The 8,105-nt window shown below is 38.1% G+C and overlaps 1 long non-coding RNA gene across 1 annotated transcript; it reads left to right on the top strand.

The window, feature by feature from the left end:
• The first annotated feature begins 878 nt into the window (after positions 1-878).
• LOC120436021 lies at positions 879-4,272 on the top strand. The gene is made up of 4 exons (XR_005610055.1): positions 879-1,075; positions 2,474-2,608; positions 3,599-3,668; positions 4,151-4,272. It is a non-coding gene; the product is annotated as an uncharacterized LOC120436021 (long non-coding RNA).
• The last annotated feature ends 3,833 nt before the right edge of the window (positions 4,273-8,105 follow it).

Here is an 8,105-nt window from a genome sequence, read left to right as displayed (position 1 = left end):
TGAGTGCTGCTTCTCTGCTCTGAAATGAAATGTCTATAAGCTGTTTGAGTGATTTACCGAGTTGTTATTACTGACTTATAAAGCCAGTCGAAGTATAAGTCATATTAAAGTAACACAATGGCTGCTTTTTTAGTGAAAATTTTAGTATTTAAAAGGAGTACCCTAACCTTAACAACCCAGTGCTAACGGTTAGCACTACTATAAGCCCAGTGTGAAATGAATGTTTCAAATGACTGTATACTACAGTTTATTGTGTTGTTTTATTAGCTTCATTCGGTGTGTTAGTGTTTCTGAGTCTGTTAGGGAAGCTGCAGTTAGTTTTCCTCTTCACAAATCAGTCAGTTAAAACAGCCTCATTAGGTTGTAAGGTTATGTAAGGAGCTGCCATTTTAGAATCAGTGATTGACTGCTGAAGCAGCAGATTCCAAGAGCTGCTGCCTGCTCGGACAGTTGACGGCAACATCAAAGGAGCCATTTTACCGCCTCTGACCGAACACCGGGAGAAAAAGAGTCAAGTGTGTACACATGTGTGTCTGTGGTGCTGGTTAATTAACGGAAGGGAGAGAGAGAGAGGATAAAACACATATTTAATACAATAATAAGGTCTCTTAATAAGAAGGAGACTTTTTCATTTTTAAGAACTGTTTAACAGACGCTTGTTTGTGCAGGCCCACTTTTAAATAAAACTTAAATCTGCCGCTCTGTCTGACTTCTCACTTTGTGGAAAATTAATGAAATAAAAAATAGCCCACCTTCAAATAAAATAAAATGCAGTAGTGGGCCATTAATATTATTAATATGGTATATAGATATAAGGTAAAAAAAAAAACCCCAGCATATTAAATGTTTCTAAATGATACTGTGTGCAGTTGATAATATTTTTAGGAAGTAGAATTTGAATGCAGGTGACCTCAAATGTAAAAGCCTACAAATGTATCATTCAAGTTAACTGAATCTTTTTGAATACAGAGAGTGATGCAGTATTGACTGATGCTGATTTGAGTTGTCTGATTCTGTATTTTTGTTCTTGTTTTGTTACACAGATTGAAATAGAACCCTGGTTTTGCTGTTGCTGGTAAGTAAACAGTCATTGTAACTGAAGCAATATGAGCCTGGCATTATGTAGCACATTTGGCAATTTACATGCAGTACTGGCTTTTTGTGATATGTTTCCATTTACTGATGGGCAAAAACATATAGTCAGGATTTATAATCTGTTACAGCAAAGCCCCCACACAGGACCTCTGACTTTACCTGAAAATTTCCCTGAAGTTTAATAACCCATTTATGTCTGATATTAATTTTTTAATTTAATTTTACATTTTAAATTTATCAAATCCAAACGTAGCTAAACGTCAGATGCCTTTATACAGTTTTTGATTAGTTCATTACCAGGCCTCTGGAGAACTTCAAGACATGTTGAGGAGGTCATTTAGCCATTTGAATCAGTTGTACTGGGTCAAGGACACATCCAAAAACCTGCAGGATACCGGCACCTGAGGCCTGGAGTTGCCTACCCCTGTTTTAGTGTGATATTTTAAGAAAATGTTTCCAAAAAGGGACATATTGTAAAATACATAAATATTCCTAGCAACAGGTACAACGGAAGGACTTTATAGTGTAATATTTGAATTAATTTTAATTTTAACCTCCTAAGACCCGAACTCTCTCATGGCATGCATTTTGACTTTCTCTTTGATATTTGGACGTATTGGGACCTGATGAATGTAAAAACAAAGAATTACTAGATTTTTTTTTTTTTACTAAATTTTTATTTCTGAGAAACATGAGATCCAAATATGAGGACATTCATTTTAAATTTCGATAGGACAGTGGCAGTATAATGTCCTCGTAAGTGGATGTCAGGCCTTTGTAGAGCAAAACTTTGTATTTTGGTCTAGACAACCCAAAATGTGATGTCCACATATATGGACGCCATGTGTGGTCCTAGGAAGTTAATTAAAAAAATGGTGTGCCACTGATGTTGCTGTAACATGTCAATATTTACATGTATTTTAGGATTTACATATTCAGACCAGACTAACTAAAACATGATGAGGTTTTCTGTTGCTTCTGATTTAAGTAATTACTTTGTATCCAATGTTTTTAATCTGAAATCACATTAAAAGTTGTGGTTTTTCACACTTTAGTAGCTCTGACTTGTGATAGAAAATGTTGGAGCCACAAAATGTCTGTGTAGGAAATATTTGGTATATCCTGCATTTATGCCAACAAATACTGGTGCCTTTTCTTTGCACTTCTGTAGTAATGAATGCTTTGATTACACATGCTATAGCCATGTGAGACCTAAAAATTCATTCCTGTCCTCTAGAGTACAGTGAGTTCATAAAGGCTTGAAGAAGTTGAGGATTTTACTAGTTAATTTATGTCACAGTAAATTGGATTGTGTGTGAAGAGGCTGAACAGTCTGAATCATTAAACAGTGATCTTATGTATTGTTTCCTTTCTCTAGACTTCTGGTTCACTTCTGGGACCTTTTGAAGTGGAGTCAACTTTGGATACCATGGAAACCATCAGTGCATCTCTCAGAGTTCAATGAAGAGGACCATTAAGAAGGAGCTCAAAAAACCTTCCTCACATGCCAAGGGTAAGAAAAAAACAAGCTTTCTTCTCCTGTTTCATTTGTAACTGGTGGTCAGTGGTAGTTCTAGTAAATCAAAGGACATTCAGAGTGTTTTGTACTTTTCTTTGTGTTATTTTCAATTGAATTCATGTTTCAGGTCCAGTTTATCTTTAAAACATTGTACAAACACAAGATTGAAATGTCTGTAAATTTGAGGTATCTAACTTGATTATCTTTCTTATTGCTACTTGTCATGATCCTGTGTTTTTTGACCCAGCATTTTGAGTTTTACTTTATTTTTATGTCTAAGTCCTTTAGGTTTTCTAAGTTCATTTCTATTATGCCTAGGTTGCCATTATAGTTCTTTGTTATTAGATCCCCCCTTGTGTCTTTAACCCCTGTGTATAGTCTCCCCCTCATTTCTGCGTCTCTTTATGTTTCCTGTTTTATTTTGAAGAGGTTTTGTGTTTCTATGGTCAATGTGTTTAGTTTTACTCTTTCACTGTGACATTGTTAAGTTCATTCATATGAGCTTTTTACCCATGTGCTTCCACCTCCCCTGATCACATCCTGTGTGATCACATCTGCGTGTTTCTGTTCAGTCGTTGTCAGGTTATCTGACAATGTTTCCAGGTTTTTCTATGTATCCATGCCAGGTGTCCATGTTAAAGGTTTTTCGTGTTTTAATTGTAGTTCACCCAGTTTAGGTTATTGTTTAGTTTCACTCATGCCCTTTGTTTGTATTTATTTTGCCAGCCTTAATAAATAGTTTGTTTTCTGTTAAGATTAAGTTTTGTTCTTGCGTGTCTGCACTTGGGCCCTCTTCCTCACTCCACACAGTCTGCTTTGCAGCCAGACTGTGACACTACCTAAAAGTATTACATCTTATTTTCAAGCTAAATTTTTAATATGTGGTTTTTTATTTGTGTTTGGATGAGAAGTCTTAACATACGTGTTGTTTTTAAGGCAATATTTGGATCATTTTCTCTAACTTATTATCTTTATGTTTGTCAGAGTTGATTCACTGATGGAGGAATTTGTTCAGCAGAGTAACGCCAGCAGCCAAATGCTGACAGTGGCAGAGGTAAGTCACTTTAACCTGACACATTAGATAAGGAGGAGACATGGCATTCCAAGAAGGCTGAATAGAAACCTATAGGAGAAGCCTGTAAAGATGCCCTAACCCCAAAGAGCCAATCAACAGGCCAGAACATATGAGCCAAACTCGGCTGCACAGAAGAGATTTAGCACAGAGCAAAAGGGCCAGGGCAACGGTTAATTTAGCATATTTGGCACTACAGGTACAGCCAGGATATATTTTTACTTACCTTTCACTAAAATTGCAGTTTCCCTGCTCACTCCAATTATGGAATGGGATGGGCAAAACAAAGCAATTAATATTAAAAATAATTGTTGGGGTAATGAGCATGCTGACAAGGGGGAAACATACTGCTGATAGATAAACTTGATGCCTAGTGAGACAGGTAATTGATATAAAGGGAGGCTTTCTTTTTTCTGACATCATCAAAACATCTTCTGACTACACACTTTTTTTCATTCCTTTAGATACAGACCTGCAACATCCCAAAAAGACCTCACAATCAGAAGGGGGTAGATGTTATGGAAGGACAGATGGATCTTCCCAGGCAAGATGACAGCAAACTATTCCTCTGTGAGCTGTGTGGGAAAAGATTCAATCAATTATCACATTTGAAGATTCATCAGCATACGTACACTGGAGAAAAGCCCTATGTCTCTCATGAGTCTGGAAAGAGCTTCACTCAATTCCCTAATTTGAAGACATATCAGCATATGTCTTCAAATTAGGGAAGAAAAAAGCGGAGAAACACTGGAGAAAAAGCGTACTCCTGTCATGAGTGCAAAAAGCATTTAAGTCACTCATCAAGCGTCATCATTGTACCCACACTGGAGAGAAATGTTAGATCTGCCAGAGGTGGGACCAAGTCATTGTTTTGCAAGTCTCAAGTAAGTCTCAAGTCTTTATCCTCAAGTCACAAGTCAAGTCAAGAAAGACAACTTTCAAGTCAAGTCCCAAGTCCGAAACTTTGAATTTCAGGTCATTTCAAGTCTTTTTTTAAAAAAAACAATGTTGCAGTTATATGTTAGATGTAAATAATAGACCATGTGCTCTTTTTTAAATCTGTATTTATCTCATCACCTGATGAAATAAGTAACTTACAAAATATGCACAAACTAATTTTGAAATTGCACCTTTATAATGTAGAGCTCAGTTAAACTTTGCTGCAAGAATAGTCTTCCTCTAAATTACAAATTCACAGAATAAACATTCAGTAAAAAATGCAAAAGCAGAACTTCCTGCTGAAACAAAAAGTGCTGAGATTTCCTTATGTACAAAACAATGAACCATCGCAGTAAATTTTGTGCAGTGTGATTAGCTTGTCCTCTCTCTCTCATCTAGTCTCTGTGTGAACAGGTGTGAACATGTGTGTTTGTATGTGTCCATGTGTGAGTGACAGAGGAAAAAAAACATTGTACATATATATATATATATATATATACATACACATATATGAACAATGAACAAGAATGTGCACTTTAAGTTATTTCACTTAACTATTCTGCATTGCATTTGCAAAAGACCAAATTGGCCAAAAGTCTGTCAGTCATTTGTGCACGATGAGGCCGTAGAATGATGCCACCATAGCTGAAAACTCGCTCCACAGGAGCACTACATGCAGGCACTGCTAAAACTCTGGTGGCCACATGAAACAGAGAAGGAAGAGTCTGCATGTTCATTGCCCAGAACAAGAGGGCGTTCTGTCCATCAGCAATATCCAGGTAGTGACTTAGCTGTAGAGCTGGACTCTTCCCCACATCCTTCTTCTGCCTCTTACAGTAAGCAGCAAAGAGTCCTCCATCTTCACAGGACTCTTTGTGTTCCTCACCGGGAGTCACAGGTTGCTCTGACTTTGCAGGATCTGCCGCATCTTGCAGGATCAGATCTGACAAAACAAATTAACAACAGCAAAAGAGCCTTTATTACAATTTTAGACAAAAAATACAGAAAAAATGTACACTATATTCAATCTTTACCTTTAACTTTTTGTGTCACCTCTGTCTTTATGTCACAACTGCCCAACACATGGTGTTCCACCCACAACAGAGAAAATGCTGGATCCAAAGCAGCTGCTTTAAGGTACACTGGATCTGAAAAGGGGGCAGTGATCCCATCTTCTGCTCTAGCCATTCGCACACTGATAAAGATTCCAAGAAATCTTTTGTTCAAAGATGCTTGGAGGCTCCTGACCAGACCATTCAGGAAATGGACTTGAGGCTTCAGTTTCTCAAGGTGGTGATTGAGGGACAGCACGGATGGAACAACAGCACTGATCGTGACTATTTTCTCACCTTGTGTCAAATCTGTTGCTTCTCCAAAAGGCTTCAAGATGTCCACCATCTCCTTCAACAGGTTCCACTCTCGTGTTGTGAATAATAACTCCTTGTGCCCAGCCATTTCAAGAACAGCACAGAGTTTTAGATGTTCACATTGGAGAACTGCCTTTACTTGTCTCAGTGTTGAATTCCATCTTGTGATTACAGCAGCAGGGATCCCTTTCTGTTCACCAAATTCAGTTTCAAACACATCTTTGAATGTTGTGCTTGTGTGTAGTAGAGAGCTGAGCTTAGATAATTTTGAAAGTGAAGGAGATGCCACTTTGGTCTCTGACAAACCATCTCTCACCACCAGCTGAAGTGTGTGCGCAAAACACTGCAGGCGCTGTGTCTTTGCCATAGCAGCACCTACTGTTTCCTGATCTTCCAAGGTTAAGTTGTGCCAGAGCTCTGGGTCGTCAAGATGATCACCATCATCATCATGTTCCTCACCTTGCTCAGTGGGGAAGCACACAGTGAATGCTTTCCGCATATTGGCAGCATTGTCACTAATAATATAGTCTAGTTTATCTTTGATGTTGTATTCGTCGCATATAGCTTCAAATTTCTCACAGATCCTTTCACCAGTGTGTAATCCTTTGAAGCAGTCAAAGGCCAGCAGTTTGGATTTTAGCTGCATCCTCTCTGTCTCTTTCTGTATCCAGTGCACAGTGATACCAAGGAAACCCCTCATCCTTCGGTCCGACCAAATGTCCACAGTGACTGAAACATGATCAGTCTCGCTCAACTGAGTTTTTAACATTGAACGTTTCTCAGCAGCGAGGTTCTCTGTTTTTGATATAATTGTTCTGCGACATACCGGGCTGTATTTTCTGTCAACTACCGTCAGAAAGTGCCGAAAATTCTTGTTTTCCACAATAGAAAGGGGCAGGTTGCAACCAATAATCAAGTCACTTAATAATGCATTCGTGATAGCTTTCTGCTGTGGATGAGTCATGCTGTGTCCATAAACTGTGATATGGAAGGCTGTTGAGGTTCATTTGTGATCCTCTTTTTCATCTGGTATTCTTCAAATCTGATAGAGGTAAGCATATTAGACTCATGTCAGAAATTCCATTACAGCCATTCATGAATTGCATTTGACTTTAAGTTGATCCTAATAATCCTAAATAAATATTAACACTTAAACCCTCATAGTTTTCAGACAATAAAAATATAAATAAAAAATATAAAATTATTTATTAAAACACTTTTCTCAAAACTCTGCATACAGTTCTAATAAGCAATGTTTAGCATCCCTGTTAAGAATAACTGACCTTTGCAAATAAACAACAGCTAATAACATAAGATCAAAGTATTTTATTTGATGTATTTGTCATGATCCTGGGCCATGTTGGCCCAGCATTCTTAGTAGTTGTGTATTTTTGTATTTTGTTCTTTATTTATGCATTGGTTCCTAGGTTGTTCAGTTGAGATGTTCCTTATTTGGTTACCCTCTGTACTTCCTGTTTTACTTTGACAGTCTCCCGTCAGTGTTGCGTTCACTCCTGCCGTCTTGTTATGATTATCAGTGTCACCTGTGTTCCCCGTGTGCTCCCACTTCCCTCGTTAACCCTCTGTGTATTTATGTCTGTGTCTCCCTCATGCTCCCCGTGTCTCCTGGTACGCATTATGATTAGTTTTTCCCAGTTTAGTTTTGTATTGCTTGTGTTCTGTTCTTCAGCAATAAATCTGTGCTTTTGAGTTCAAGTTCTGTCCCCGTGAGTTTGCGTTTGGGTCCAATCCCTGCCTACCACACAGCCGAATCATGACAGTATTGACATAAATGACAGAAGAAAAAGGCCATGTATAGCAGGACTACTCAATTACACACTAAGGTGGGCCAGATTTTCTAACCAAAATTTTTTTCCCTGGCTCAGATATGTAAAAGTTAAACACGACCATACACTAATTGCAAATTAAACACAGTGATTTTGAATTGTGATGTGATGGTAAAATAAATATTTGTCAGTTCAAACTGTGTTAAATCTACGGGGTTAATGATGGGGAGGAGACGGAGAGAGACTGAGTACAGCTACAGAACCCACTTTCTGAAACGGACCCTGCTCACCATTCACCGACAATTCTGAGCTAACAAGTTGCATGT

Source organism: Oreochromis aureus, linkage group 23 (genome assembly GCF_013358895.1).
Source record: "Oreochromis aureus strain Israel breed Guangdong linkage group 23, ZZ_aureus, whole genome shotgun sequence".
NCBI classification, from domain to species: domain Eukaryota; kingdom Metazoa; phylum Chordata; class Actinopteri; order Cichliformes; family Cichlidae; genus Oreochromis; species Oreochromis aureus.
This window is presented reverse-complemented; position numbering and strand designations above follow the sequence as displayed.